Raw genomic sequence first — 14,621 nt, 5'->3', positions numbered from 1 at the left:
ATCTAGCTGCAAATTCAACTCGATTAAGTCAACTGAATAATAGAGGCGATGGGCGCTCTCGCTATCCCGGTATATGATTTCTCATGTGTTAAACAAAGAAAACAATAGCCTTTACTCCAATTTCACTCCGATTAACTGTCATTCTTATGTAAATCTGTGTAAGAGTGAAAAGCAAGCTTTATTCTTTTGAGCAGGCCCAAGCCCATTTGGAGGGTGTCGGAGAGATAATCAGAGGCCCAATTGTCAGATGTAAACTAGACAAGCTGTAGCTCTTAAACGGCAGAAAAAGCTCATCGTGCCCCGATTGATAGTGCTCTGTTCGCCCCGAGTTAAAATTGGTTAAAGTGAAAAATCAAAAATTTTATGATGATGTAAATTGAGTAACAATGTGTACATAATGTTGCAGTGCGTATATTATAGATCAAGATGATTTTAATGCCATAAAATCTTATTTCGTGGTGCTCAAAAATTATAGAATTTTTTTTTTTATTTTTTCTGTAAAGATGATAAGGAGATTTTCGGTGAAAAATTAATACTGTAGAAAGTACAAAACAAATCCGAAAAATACGTACTTTTGTAGAAAAGAGGAGTGCTTATTATGCCCCGGGTGCTCGTTATGCCCTTATCTCCCCGCTCGTAATTTTGAATTCCGAGAAAAAAGTTTTTTTTTATAATTGTTTTTTTCCTGTTCTGCAAAATACGAGAATTTTACAAATTAAAGCAGATTTTAAGTAAATAGAATCTTTTCTTAAAGCCTGAGTAAAACCGTCTTCAACAAAGTTGAAATCTTCAATATCAAATACTCAAAGCCTTTCTCAAATTATGGGGCGTGAGACCCAAACTTGAAGAACATCTTATGCATTACACATCTGGTTGAAATAATCGATAAAAAGAGGGCATTTAGATGGAATAAATAGAAGGAAGTTAAAATAATCACTTCTGATTTTTAACTTCAAAACTCGACAGAATATTCGACCAAATATTCGACTTGCGTCTAACATTTCTTAGACTTAGGTATTGTGTTTCATTCAAAAAATCACCCAATAAGAAGAGCACATACAAATTGTCACTCAAACCTATCGCAACAAGATATTTATATCTTATCTATCTAGTTAAAATTTTGTTTTTTTTCAACAAAAATTGCTTACCAATATTTTAAAATATTATTCGTTAACTTCATTTTACAGCTGTTTTAGTCGAAAGCAAAAAAAACTATGTATGACCAGTTAAAAAAATAAAGCGTTTCAGGAAAAAGAGAGGATTTTCTCTACTTGCATTTGTCTACTTCAAAAGCTATTATTGAAATTTAGAAGCTCTGATTACATTCGAATACATCGGGTACCCTCATGGATTCCAAAAATACAGTTTCAACTATCTTGCAATTCATCAGGTGAACCTTTATACATTCAAATTTATTTGAGGCGCTCAGAGCTGAAGGGGTATATATACCTAAGTGCAAAAATGATAAATTTTGAGTTAATCATGACAAAGGATTCTTCATATTTCAAATTATAGATGGTTATTTTTTCGGATTTATTTATTTTACCTACTTTTACGATCCAACGAAAAATACAAATTTTCAAATAATATGTGGATATGGCCAAACCACACAACTTAAAAGGTTTTTTTTTCTCAATATATGTTTTTTTGCACTTATACCCCTTCAGCTCCAAGGGCCTCATTTAAAAGAAATGCTACTGGCTGTAATTTCACAGTTTCTTTTTTGAAATTTTGAACGATTTTTTGTATTCAATGATTCTATATAATACTGTATTTGTTTTCTCCACTCGTGGAGTGTTCCACCGTACCCGATAAAAACAAACACAAATCGTCGCCAGTGTATTGCTACCTCGCTCACTCACACGCTCTCTCGCAACACTGACAAAATTTTCGGGGCAACACCGCCCGATGGCAGTGCAACACCAGGTCAAAACCAGTGCAACACCGTTCGAATAAACAAACAGTTTGACAGCACCTAGTGGTACACCAGTGCAACACTAGTGCAACACTCGGCATAAACAAATACGGTATAAGATAAAAGTGTACCTCATCAATTGGAGTAAAATGAAAAGAATCTTACTGTTTTCAGCTACAGTATTTTTTTAAAATTAAATCTTTTTTACAAGAAAGTTGAGAATTTTTTTGTAGAGTAGAAGTATGGAAAATTTTTGTTTTCGTTAGCGAAAGTGATTCAAAAGGAAAGAAGTTTAACATGTTTTCGATTATTTTATCAAATAAATTATCAAGACCAATTAGGCCGGAACAAATTTAAAATCCTTCTTTTGTCACTCAAAAATAATGCGAAAAACAAATAAATTGTAATAAGTTGCACGGAAGCTCGTATGCAAAAAAGTTGCATACTATATCGTTGCACAAAAGCTATAAATCAAGTAATTTTTTATCGAATAATTCAATCAAATCAAGAAAACCAAAAGGTGAAATAACTTTCATCATCTTAAATTTGTTTTTTGGTCTTTTAATCTTTCAGATATTGGAATTTTTTATCGAAATTTACATAAATTACTTCAAACTTTATTTATTTCCCCCTTCGGGTTTTTTTAAATTTCGAAGGAGGGGGGAGGGGTTGACAAAAGAAGAAGTTGATATTTGTGCCAGCCTATTAAAATTTCTCAGGATGGTTACACTGAGAAAAGAGTATTCGATAATGTGGTTTATGGTCAACAAAACTTCTAAAAAAGTGTGTGGCAGATCATAAAGATAGTTTAATACTGCCAGAAGTGGTGATTCCGGCACAATAATGTGGGGTTATCAGTAGGAAAGAGTAAGGACACTTGATCCCTGGGCAGACTTAATACCTCAGCTATATTCCGGAGTTGGAATCTCTAAGAAAGATCAAATGTTATAGAATAATGCACTACGGAGATGCTTCTAATTCATCCACTGGATCTTTCGCATCGTCCAAAATTTGAAGCATAATAATTTGGAATTGAACCTGGAATCCTGTCGAAAATGGGATCAAGTCGACAAATTATCCAGTAAGCAGACCTCCCTGAATGACTTCACAAAATCACACCATGGAAGGCCACTTTCTTCTAGAAGTAGGAGCGATACGATTTGATTCTTCCTTTATCAAAAAACTTGTTTCGATTCAAATTTCGATGAAAAGCATTATAAAACTGCTTTGTCGTGTCGAATTTCACACTGATTTTATACGGGACTCCACGTTGTGAGGTTGGGGTCTTCTAATGTAGTAAAACATATCGTTATATCTTTTTTTTGTAATTTATATTAGACCCCTTCCACCTCTCTCCCTCTAAAACAGGTAAGAGGTGATAAAGTAAAACATATAATATAGGTCCAACTTTTTCGTACTTCTAATTTGATGAAACTATCTCAAAAATGTTTAATTTATGTCGAATTCTATGTTAGTTCTATGGGGTGTCATTCAATTGAAGAAGGGGTTCATTCAGTTAAACATATATAATCTTGTTTGCAAAACCCAGGATTCGTGTTTTTTTTTTTTTGCAAAATTAATTGAATATTGTTCAAGTTGTCTCCCATACGTTGATTTTGTATGGGAGCCTCAAGTGGGTGGACTTCTAATTACTCTACGGATCATCATTGGCCTCTAAACCCATGAATCCAAAATTCACTTTTATCGGATTACCCGTTTTCAACTGATGGTGCCACAAAAACCTGCATTACTGTTCTGTAAGGTAACGTTGCCAGAATTCTTTTAACATGCATCTGGGCCGGACAAATCCGGGCTATTTTATCTAAAAACCTGGCAAAATCCGGGCATTTGATTCCAATATTTCAAACAAAAAGTCCGGGCAATATCCGGGCAAATTTGTCCGAAACTAAGAAATTACTCAACAAAAATCACGAAAAAAAACTTGGGTCAAAACTCATCAGCAGATTTTAAATCGTATATAGGCTTCCAAAAAAGCTTTCAAGATTATTTTTATAAAATTTGCTCGAAATATTTCGTTTTGGACACATGAAAAAATTTTAATACACAATTTGCTTTTATTTTTTGATTTGGCAAATACAGTGAATAAATAGGGCAAAATCCGGGCATTTTTCAATGAATTTCGGGCAACCGGGCCAGACCGGACTTTCTGGCACCGGGAAATCTGGCAAGCTTAGTGTAACGGGATGTACAATTACTATAATTAGTTTGATTTTACCGAAATGTGTGGGTTTTTGGTAAAATTTGGTAAAATAAATCGTAAAATTTGGTAAAATCTACTTGTTCATAAATCCAGTTATATGAAAATCGCCTAAAAGTGGTTCCAGGGTGGCCACACAAAATAAATTTTTCCCGCATTTTACCCGACTTTTTCCCACATAGTCTCACGAAATTCCCGATTTTATAAAACAGAAAACCAAACAGAATCCCGAATAGTCATTTTTGAAACCATATAATCGAAAATCGATAAAGCTTTCTTTTGTAGTGAATAATCTTTAAATGGTTTTTTGTTTCAGTTATGTTTACCAATTAAACTACAAATCATTAGATTGATACGCAGGGTTTTTTTCATGAACAAGATTGTTCATAAAAGAAAAGGGGTTTATGAATTAAAATTTGTTTGATAATCGTTTTTCTACTTTTTTTGTTTCTCAGATATTTTTAAGTATTTCAATTTTTTCGTCCATCAAGCTTGCCTCTCTCTAAGCGTCGGATAGCACCTTCATTTTTTTCGCTTGGAATATCTCGAGAGAGAATTGAGGACATACTGGATTAACGGTTTCGTTACAGTTATAGCTATAACTCCCCCTGACATGTTGATTCCGTCATATACGATACGTTGGGCCGTCAGACTCTCCTTGGTTTGGTTTTCAACTACGCATTCCGCGTTAACGGAGAAGCCTCTTTGAGGCCGTTCAAATATTACGTCACACATTCGTCTCAGAATTTCTAAGCAAAATACACAAACCGTAACAAGTTGCTACACCCTCCTAATTATCATTTACAGCTTTAGCAATAATGTCGAATACCTTCGACCGCGAAGCTTCGGATCAATCGCACCATCTGAAAGTAATATCAGTGCCATTAAAATTTGAAAACAAGAAACAGCTGCATCAAGTTTGATGTTGGTTATGTATGGAAACCCCCCATTTTTACAAGGGAATGGTTAATCGTTACAATTAATAATTTAATAATACCAAATTTCACGTCATTCTGAACGCCTGTTTGGACGTAATAGGGCTTTAAGATTTTAACAAATTTTTAGAATCATCTGTCTGTCTTCACGTTACAAAGGCCTGAAGAATTTTAACTTTTCAAACCCCCTGTTGTGGTTCAACCTTGAAAAGCAAACACAGATACAGAGAAATGCCACAAATCTCTCTATTCTGTCTTAGAGACTTATAGACTGTGATATGAAAAAGCAATAAAGACGGAAATAGTCCAAGGATCTTATAGATTTTGTCTGATTTTTGACAAAGGTTAAGATTTTTGTCAAAAACCGTAAAGTTTCAGTGAGTTGCTAAATTTAACCAAAAAAAGGATTAAAACAATACAATGGGATCAAGTCTCCCCATTCTCCCCTATATACAACATAGCGGAGCATTTTCGATAGGTTTATCGTAATGTTGTTGAGCACATTATGCTAATTCTACGATGCTTGAAGTAATTTCAAATTCCGTGAAACATATAGAAAACTTGAAAAATGAAAAATGAAAAGTTAGTTAGAATGACAGTGCTACTATAAAATTTACAATCAATTTCAACAGTTTAATGTGACAAAAGACAATTATGCATGGATGAGCAGTAAATGCAATGAATGACTCAAAAAAAAACTACTCACCTTCTTTCTTCTGCCGTAATCCCAGCTTCAATCTAGTCGACAACAATGTTGATTCGCCTTCGTGTGCTGGACACAAAACTTCTCCAGCAGTTACTTTGGCTAGAGCCCCGGCTTTTCCCAGTTAAGCTAGCACAAGCAAGCTAGTATGTAATTAAATGCGCGAGTCGTGTGTGCGTGTTCTTGGAGCCGCAGAGCCGCACAGAAATCAAACGCACAAAAACAATAACCCGAACTTCCTTCCTTACGCACACGGGAATGAACGCACCTCTAGGAGAAGAAGAATCGCGCACGCAAGATGTTTAATCTGCGGATACTTTGAACTTTTACACCGGATAAGCTTCTATGAGTTACACCGAGTGGGATCCAGCAGCTTTCTTGAGGCGATGTGAACCGACAGGCAAAACTTTCCGACTGCTGACCACTTATACACAATTACACACGCGAGCTCGGCTCATGAAATTGATGTTTTTCCGATATTTATTTATTTCTATTCTCTTCCCCTGGCCAAGTGGTCGAGATTTGATCTTCTCCGGGACCCACGAGCGAGACTACGAACACGCTTTTCTTCTGCCGTTTGCCCTTTTTTCTTGGCTTTATTGTAGTTTTTATCTTCCCCTTTTCACTATTCTACCATTTACTTGTAATTCAAGTATTACACTTTCATTCGCCACTTCGCGCACAATATAACAATGGTCTTCCAGCTAGCTGGCCAATTTTGTTGAATCAGTTTCTTCTCTGGATCTCAGCACTAAACAACTCAGGGCTTGGACTTTCTTCGATCACGCTTATCTGACAAGTGAAGACTTTAGCAACCGATGAAGCTGTGTGTTCGTGTGGTGTTCGTCACTCAAAGCTTTCAGTACCTACTCGAGAACTTTTTAATCTCGAAAACCCGCGAGCTAAGTGAACTTGTTCTGGAGTTGACTTGAGTCTGGTTCCTAATGTTCCAAATTTGATGCTGTGCTGTAAAGACAAATTAAAAAATAAAATACGTTTGAAGATGTTAGAGAAAATACTTATATAGCTTAAATATTTCTATGGAATAATTATAACGACTTTAAACTTCTTTTAAGATTCAAAAAATTACAACTAGGGAGCCGTCCATAAATGATGTCACGCGTTAGGGGGGGAGAGGGGGTTTCGATTTTTGTGACAATTTGTGACATGGGGGGAGGGGGGCTCAGCTTGAGCGTGACAACCCTTATCATTACAAAAAAAACACAGCAAAACAATAACAAATAATTTTATCTTAAATTCAATAAAACTATACTTGCACCATTCATATAATGAATAATAATACTAAGATACTAAAATACTAAGATAATAGCATAAGAAAGTTCACAAGAACACTTCCACTGCAACACTCAGGAAAGTCCGTCTCACTAAAATTGTGAAAAAACATGAACAGGATTGCTTGGCTATTCTAACCTGTGGAGAAGATTTGAATTGCGAATGAATTGAAGAAGAGGAACTAGATTTGGATGGTTGGATAGACTTGATTTGGTCGTTGATATGGAAAGTCATCAACATAATCCTTGGACTCACGATTGAAATGTGTTTTAAGCAATGATTGAAGGCTTGTTAAAAGTTGTTAACCTTTTTTTCAATTCTTTGAATAAAACTGATGAATTTAAAAGAAGCAACATTTTTAATCAAATTTCTAAGAGTTGAATGAGCCTACTCCAGGGGGGGGGGGGGTTAGCAAAACGTGACGTAATACAAAAGGGGGTTACGAAATTTGTGACAATATGTGACGGAGGGGGGAGGGGGGGGTAATTTTTTTTTCAAATTTTGCGTGACATCATTAATGGACAGCCCCTAGCCGGTTACTGGATTACTATTTTGGATGTATCTTTAAAACTACTGAACCAATTTTCATAAATTCCCAACTATACAATTTTGGAATCGTCTACTTATATGACCACTAGAGTGCCCTAAATGACCCAACATTTGAAATAGTTATGCACTGCAGGCCTCAATTGGCCCTAGACCTATTATAAGGTCTCATGCCAAATTTGGACCAGATCGGATCACGGGAAGGGGTCGCTCAACGAGCCTAAAGTTTCTATGGGATTTTGAGAAATTTTGTTCGGGAGGAACATGAAAATCCAGTTTTTCATGATAACCAAAATTCTGCTGATTTAATAGATATTTGAGTAACGTTTGGTTGTGTTGTGTTCAATTTTGTCGAATGAGGTTTTATTATTAGATTCATGAGGTATCAATTATGCTTTATAATGGAGCATACTAAAGCAAACGAAAAATCGAGATATCTCGTATTTGGTCCGCAATGTGTTAATATTCCATTTTTTTAAAGCCAGATTCCATACTAAAATCATTAATTTGGTACAAGTTTGCATCAAGAAAATGATGATTTTTATCTCTTTTTTTTGAAAATTTGATTTATTTTCATCAAATGTTAAAATCTCTGAATTTTCAAAGTAGTTTGGAAGATTGGGCTTGTTTGATTTGAGTATAAGAATAAGTTTTACCCCCCAAAACCCCCCATGAATCGGTTCTTCCTACGGCCCTGATTGGATAGGTGGAAGCCTCAACAAAAGCATATCTTAAAATCAGCTGCTAGTTTTTGCTATATTTTAAATATGATAGCTTTAAGTGGAACGCTGTTCTGCCGTTCAATGCAAAACTGTCCCATATATGTGACTTTTGGGTCATTTTCACTTTTTTGCTGGAAACGGTCTCTTTAGTGTTAACTTTCGAATAAAAACACAAACAAGTATACTTTGTTCTGAATCTATACATATATGTCACATAAGAGAAAAATCTATGAAAAATGCAAACTTTATCAAAAAATTCACTTAAGATGAGTTCAAACTTTTGAGTATAATGTTATTCACCGAAAAGAACACTAAAATAGAGGGTGGGGGAGGAGCAAGGAGCCGTGAGTGATTTATTCATAGAAATTTTTACCAACACTTTTCGGTAGGCACTTCTTACAGAATCGATACTCAACTTAACATTTTTATACACAAATAGGAAAGTATTTCTCAAAAATATCTTTAGCTTATTATAATGCAACAGTACACTGATCGAAATCGGGCTATAAGCTTTATCGGGTTTTTTAGTGATTTTGCACTAAAAGAAAATCCAATACTTTTTACGTATGTTCACACAAAATGAAATGTATAGATTTTTGTTCCGATTACCTTTATTAGAAATTTCAATGAATGTAATAGTTTGTGAATTTGATTTCAATTACAGCTCAATGCAGTAAATTAAACCTTTTCGTTTTCTTTTTCATTCAAATAATAAATAGTGATTTCAGTTTCAATTGTTTTTATTTACAATTTATTTAGCTTTGATAGTCGTCTGACTATTTAACTTGAAAACAGTCGCCGTTCCTCGTTGATATGCTGGAATCTGCTACTAACCCAGTAAAATTGCCACTTGGTGCACACTATCATTAATCCGGCAGACAATACAACGCCAATATACGTGCCGCCGCGGATGGGTGCAGAGTGCAGATATGTTACCTTAAACAAAAATGAGAAAAATATTTCGACTTTACAAAAATGTATGGTTTGAGATTTTTGAAGATGAATATTGTTTATTCTTACCTGAAGCTCCACGAGAATCTTGCGAATACAATTTAAAGCTCTAACATTGTTGATGTGGTATTATCAATTGAATTTTTATGGTTTGGGTGAAACGAGTTTGAAGCTCTCTAGGAAAGTCGGATCTTCTCCATTCAATAGATAGATTTTTCCTGTGGAGAAAACAAAAAGAATTATTTGTAATTGTAATTGTTTCTTTATTCAGTGACGATAACCTTTTTGTAAAATTACATTGTATAATTATTTTGAAAATTAGAAAAAAATAACATTTTTTGCTTACGTTACGCGGTTTTAAATCCAATAATCATGGATTTTTGCAACATTTGAGTATCACCATATGTTTCTTGTTATAGGTGAGGTATTTTTGCCGATATTTAAAATGACAAATAACATCCATTCCAGTTGGCTTTTTGAGTTTGCCATTTTCGTGTAAGATAATTTTATCTGATTTGAAAAGGTCGAGCCATTCATTCGTCCGAATTCTGCCGGTCGTTTTAATTACTGCAATTTATCACCCTCAGTGTTTATGTTCCAAAACAGTAGCCACCAGCAAAATATTGCACCTGAAATAACAAAATAGTTACAAAATATTTAAGCCTCTTTTTAGTATACCAATTTAAATATACCTCTAAGATATGATCCTTCCAAAACAATTTACAGACTGTTTGGTAAATCTGGTCTGAATACTGGCGAATACTACAGGAACTGGAACCGGTCAAGCGATTCTGAAAATTTCGTTTTAGTTTTTTTTTTCATTGGCACATCCGTGGAGAAACTATTTTTCCGGTTCATTCACTAAACGGAACCCCAGAAAAAACGTAAGCTGAGCGAGTAAAAAAACGTTTACCGACAACCAAATCAAAATTTCACAGCCCGACTCGAAAATTTCTTCAGAGAAAAACACACCTATAATATAAAAACTATACCAAATCATATTTAAGAAATTTATTAGATTTTCAGATATATTTCATTTGGTGTAGTATCGCAGAACAAACGTATAAAATTTATAGGAATTTGAAATAGTTGTTACTAGGTAAATAATAGCTAAGAAATCATTGTACAATCTATCGAATTTTATCATTCCGTTTATTGGATTTTCCAATACTTTGTATCAATCTTTTTTAGAATGAAAGCTACTAAATCAATTCAATAAATTTTATAGCCCGATTTGGTTCAGTGTAGCAGCACCAAATGTTTTTTGAAAATATCCTTTTTTCTATATTAATCATTGTTGTTTCAGATTAGCCAGTCATATAACCTTCTTATTATACTATAGAAATTGATAACCAGAAATAATATCTTGATTTTATATTATATTCTCAAAAATTTTAATTATCATGTTTTGTGAGAAAGCAGAAATGGAAAATCTCTCAAAAACATTTCCCACGTTGCACGTTGTAGGTTACCGAAATGCAAGGTCTGCATTGGAAGAGAAAACTATCTTCATATAGTAGCTGATCGACGGAGAATGACCTTAGTGGGTTAAATTCCTATAAAAAAGAATTGAAAAATGTATAGAAGCTTATTTGGAGATTCATTTTTAATTTATTATTACAAATGAAATTTATTTTATTTTGTTGCTGATATACATCATCTGCATCATTAGAACCCTGTGAATTATATTTACTATTTAATATTAGATTCTGAAATTATTCATCATTTTCTTAATATTTTAGGAGCATCATCTTCATGATTCTTCTGAATCATTTACAACTCCAGTGTCGATACAGCAGCATTTTAATATTTGTTATTCAAAAATTATATCACCCATTCAATATTCTTCATTCTAGTTAATCAGATAGTAGTTTTGAAATTATTTTTTAATGATTGGAGCATCATTGTTTTGTTTAATTTTCTTTTTCGCTCTACATTCCTGTAATGATTATTCCCTATAACTATTACCATATTTATAAATATATTTTTTTTTCATTTTTTATAATTTTTTATTCATATTATTTATAATTTTATTGTATTTAAATTGTACTGTATACAATAGTCGATTTTATGGGGTTGGTGGGATGCATCAGGGCATCAAACAAAGGGATTGAGCGCCTGGGTATGTATCTGTAGCAGTACTACTCGTATTAAGTTCTCCTGCTGTTTGACGCGCTCTTCTAAAAACAAATCTTGAGGGCGGGGACTACAGAGACTTGCATTGTGAGTTAGTTGTATATTCGACAATAACTTCTCGAGACGAATCGATCTTAACCCTTCGGATATTGTAAGTTACTCTACTAACGAATCCATTCCCTTGAACGTCTTATCCAGCTGTTATTAACTGGATATTATGGTAACTTACGGTGACTTGTTGATGAAGCCTTACCCACAACTGCGGTACAACCGTGCACCCAAGGTGGGTACCATACATACATACATACATACAAAGAGAAAAGTATTTCTCAAACTACGGTTTAACTTGACTTTTTGGGAAAAATAGAAACTATACAAGCCTTTAAAATGTCAGAAAAAGTGTAGCCGTGTCGTGTGAAAGTTTTTAGAACTAGCATCGGTATACGTTCTGATTCTAAGCAAAAGTGTCACACGAAGCATTTTCGGCTCTAATTTTCCGTTTGTTGAAGGAAATATAATTTTTTTGGCAGAAAACATTGTAAAATGATTAACTTGAACTGTTCATTACGAAAAAAACTGTCGGTGAATTTTTAACCCTTTAATGCATAATGTTGTTTTAAAACAACAGTGAAAAAAACAACTTTTATGCATATCTTCTCAAATAACTCACGTATGATTGGAAAATCAGTTCCAACAACATCCTGAGCTGATTTCCTATAATCTCTAGCACAACTTTAGTGAAGGAATGTTCCGTGAATATCAATGCGTTGTAGAGATAAATTTGATTTAATTAGTGTTGTTTTAAAACAACACTATGCATTAAAGGGTTAATTTGAAAGAAAAATTAGAAATAACTATATCTGAAATTTCAATCGCGTTTTTCTCGTTTGTACGTTTTTTCACATGGAACAATATTGCTTGGAACGGCAGTTTTTGGTCCAAAAATGAAATTTTTTAAGTATTTAGTCCGGAACAAATACCAAATTCTTTTTTTGTCCCAACACCCCTCCCCCCTTCGATTTTTCCGAAAATCCTAAAGGGGGGAATAAATAAAGTTGAAGATATTTTATTGAACAACTTGATAAATCCAAACAGCTTTAAGAGCGAAAGTAAAATTGTAGAGAATGGGGACTGTATCACGTTATCAGCATCGAGATAAAAATTCAATCAAAAGAGTTTGACAGGACGAGAAATCGATTGCTGAAACTTTCAATTAGACGAAAGAAAAAGGGGTCGTCCAAATCAACTAATCAAAGTTTTCGCAATAATTACTTTATTATGCATGGGATCCGGACAAAAATTTATTCACGGATGTTTTACAAAACGGATAATTCTAGAGTTTTTTTTTTATAAACGAACACACACATATAGGATCTCAGTGAAACTTCATGTTTCTTTGAAGAGATCTAAATTCTACTTAAGACTAAAGCGTACATCCTTCAAGGAAATAATGGCTAGCATCTTATTGATGCTAACACCACCAGCCCACAGAAAGAGTACTATGTATGCCGTGACCGAGACTCGATCTCATGACCTCTGGCTTAGAAGACTTAAACGCTATCCTCTAGGCCACGGTCGGCGGCAAGTTGGTTTTTATTAAGTCGTATGAGCCATTATAAACAAAATTCAGTTTGAGACTGCAATCGATTGTAAATAATGTATTCTATGTTTAATAAAAACATGGATTCATTTAGTCATGAGTTAACTTTAACAAAACTATTTGAATTTTAGACGTATAATGACTTTCTCATTTCTGAGTGCAATTTGGTTTTAATGACATTTTGCGTTGTGTTACATTGCTGTGCGTGCAAAAGGACCTAAACAACAGTTCGGCTAATTGGTTGTTCGGTCATTTTGCATTTTCGAAGGAAGTGCATGAAATTTTGTGAAAAAATGCAAATAAATCAGATAAAAATCAGTTGTAAGAGTGTGTGAGCTGGCTTAGAAGAACGAGTAGCTTAAAATTTTGTTGGGTAAGTGAGATATGTGTTATTTTTTCTAGCAGATACATTCACATATTTTTTTGACTACAACAGATACTTCCTGAACATTTTGTTAGCCCTGGAAACGTTTACGCTGTACTTGCTGAATCAACTGAGACACAGGTGGTAGCCAATAGTGTCCTGTCTCATAGAAACGTTTCGCCGAAGGGCAGTCCGGCGCAGCACCGATTCAAGGAACCATTGAGCAGGCACTTCTACGAGGTATTTGTGCTTCTGATTCTTTTCATCTTTACTACACACAATTCAAACGAAATAGCGAAGTTTTGGGCAAATCCAATCATTTATCAAGATTGAATTGAAAAGTTAGCGAAACCACGTTAAAGCTAAACCAACAATGTCGAATATAGAATACACATGCATGTTCTTTATCCATTTTACGATTGGAAACCAAGTTTTCAGATCATTCTGAACAATAGTTTTAATACTAGAATTAAAAGGGTGTTTTGAAACTTTCCTCGCGATTTCCTTGAAACTCGTTGAGTGGCTCATTGGTTTGATTGGGCTTGATTGGGTCGTAATCAAAACAAACTCTAGAATTGATTCCTGCGGTCGTTCAAGTTAAATTTATCATGTTTTTGCAATAATTATGTTAATGTGCATTGGACCTGATTTCAAATTTTGTATCAGACGACAGAAAAAGGGGTCATTCATATTAACTTCTATATGTTTAAGAAATAATTTTGTTATTATGCATCCGAACAAGACGAAAATTCGTACACGGGTGGATGCAAATACAAACTTCTCAGCTTTAAAGCTAAAAACGAAACGAAGTTCGTACGGGATCAGCTAGTTTATTATAATTTTATTTGCGTCTGAAAAATGTGCCGAAAGACGTTTTTCGTATTTTGTAAATCTTAAGTAGCTTAAATATGACAAATTACGTCAACTTTTCAATCGACTTTTTTAAATTTGTCTACTTGAGACTGTAACGTTTGATTGATTAAAAAGTTCGTTTTACACCATCTTTCTACATTTTTTGTGGCCATGATAATGAAAAATGTAAAAAAAAATTTCATATGTGCAAAATTTAGCTTCTTATTTCAACTTATTTAGGCACTAAGTGAATTTTTTACGAGCACTGAATAACTGATCTACAGCCTTTATTCTGAAACATGTTTTTTCAAAAAAAAAATCCGATTTTAAATAACGTTATGATAAATACTTGTAGCTGAATGCTGTCTGAAAAACATATTGGAATC

At 34.0% G+C, this 14,621-nt stretch overlaps 1 protein-coding gene across 2 annotated transcripts in view; it reads right to left on the bottom strand.

Annotated features, from left to right (window-relative positions):
* LOC129744360 (uncharacterized) overlaps window positions 1-14,621 on the bottom strand; it is a 386,715-nt gene that overhangs the window by 367,307 nt on the left and 4,787 nt on the right. For both annotated transcript variants that reach the window (XM_055736844.1, XM_055736845.1), the window contains exon 2: window positions 5,775-6,737. The gene's annotated coding sequence lies outside the window, so the exon portion shown is untranslated. The remainder of the gene's footprint in view (window positions 1-5,774; window positions 6,738-14,621) is intronic.

This window comes from Uranotaenia lowii, chromosome 2 (assembly GCF_029784155.1).
Source record: "Uranotaenia lowii strain MFRU-FL chromosome 2, ASM2978415v1, whole genome shotgun sequence".
Classification (NCBI taxonomy): domain Eukaryota; kingdom Metazoa; phylum Arthropoda; class Insecta; order Diptera; family Culicidae; genus Uranotaenia; species Uranotaenia lowii.
This window is presented reverse-complemented; position numbering and strand designations above follow the sequence as displayed.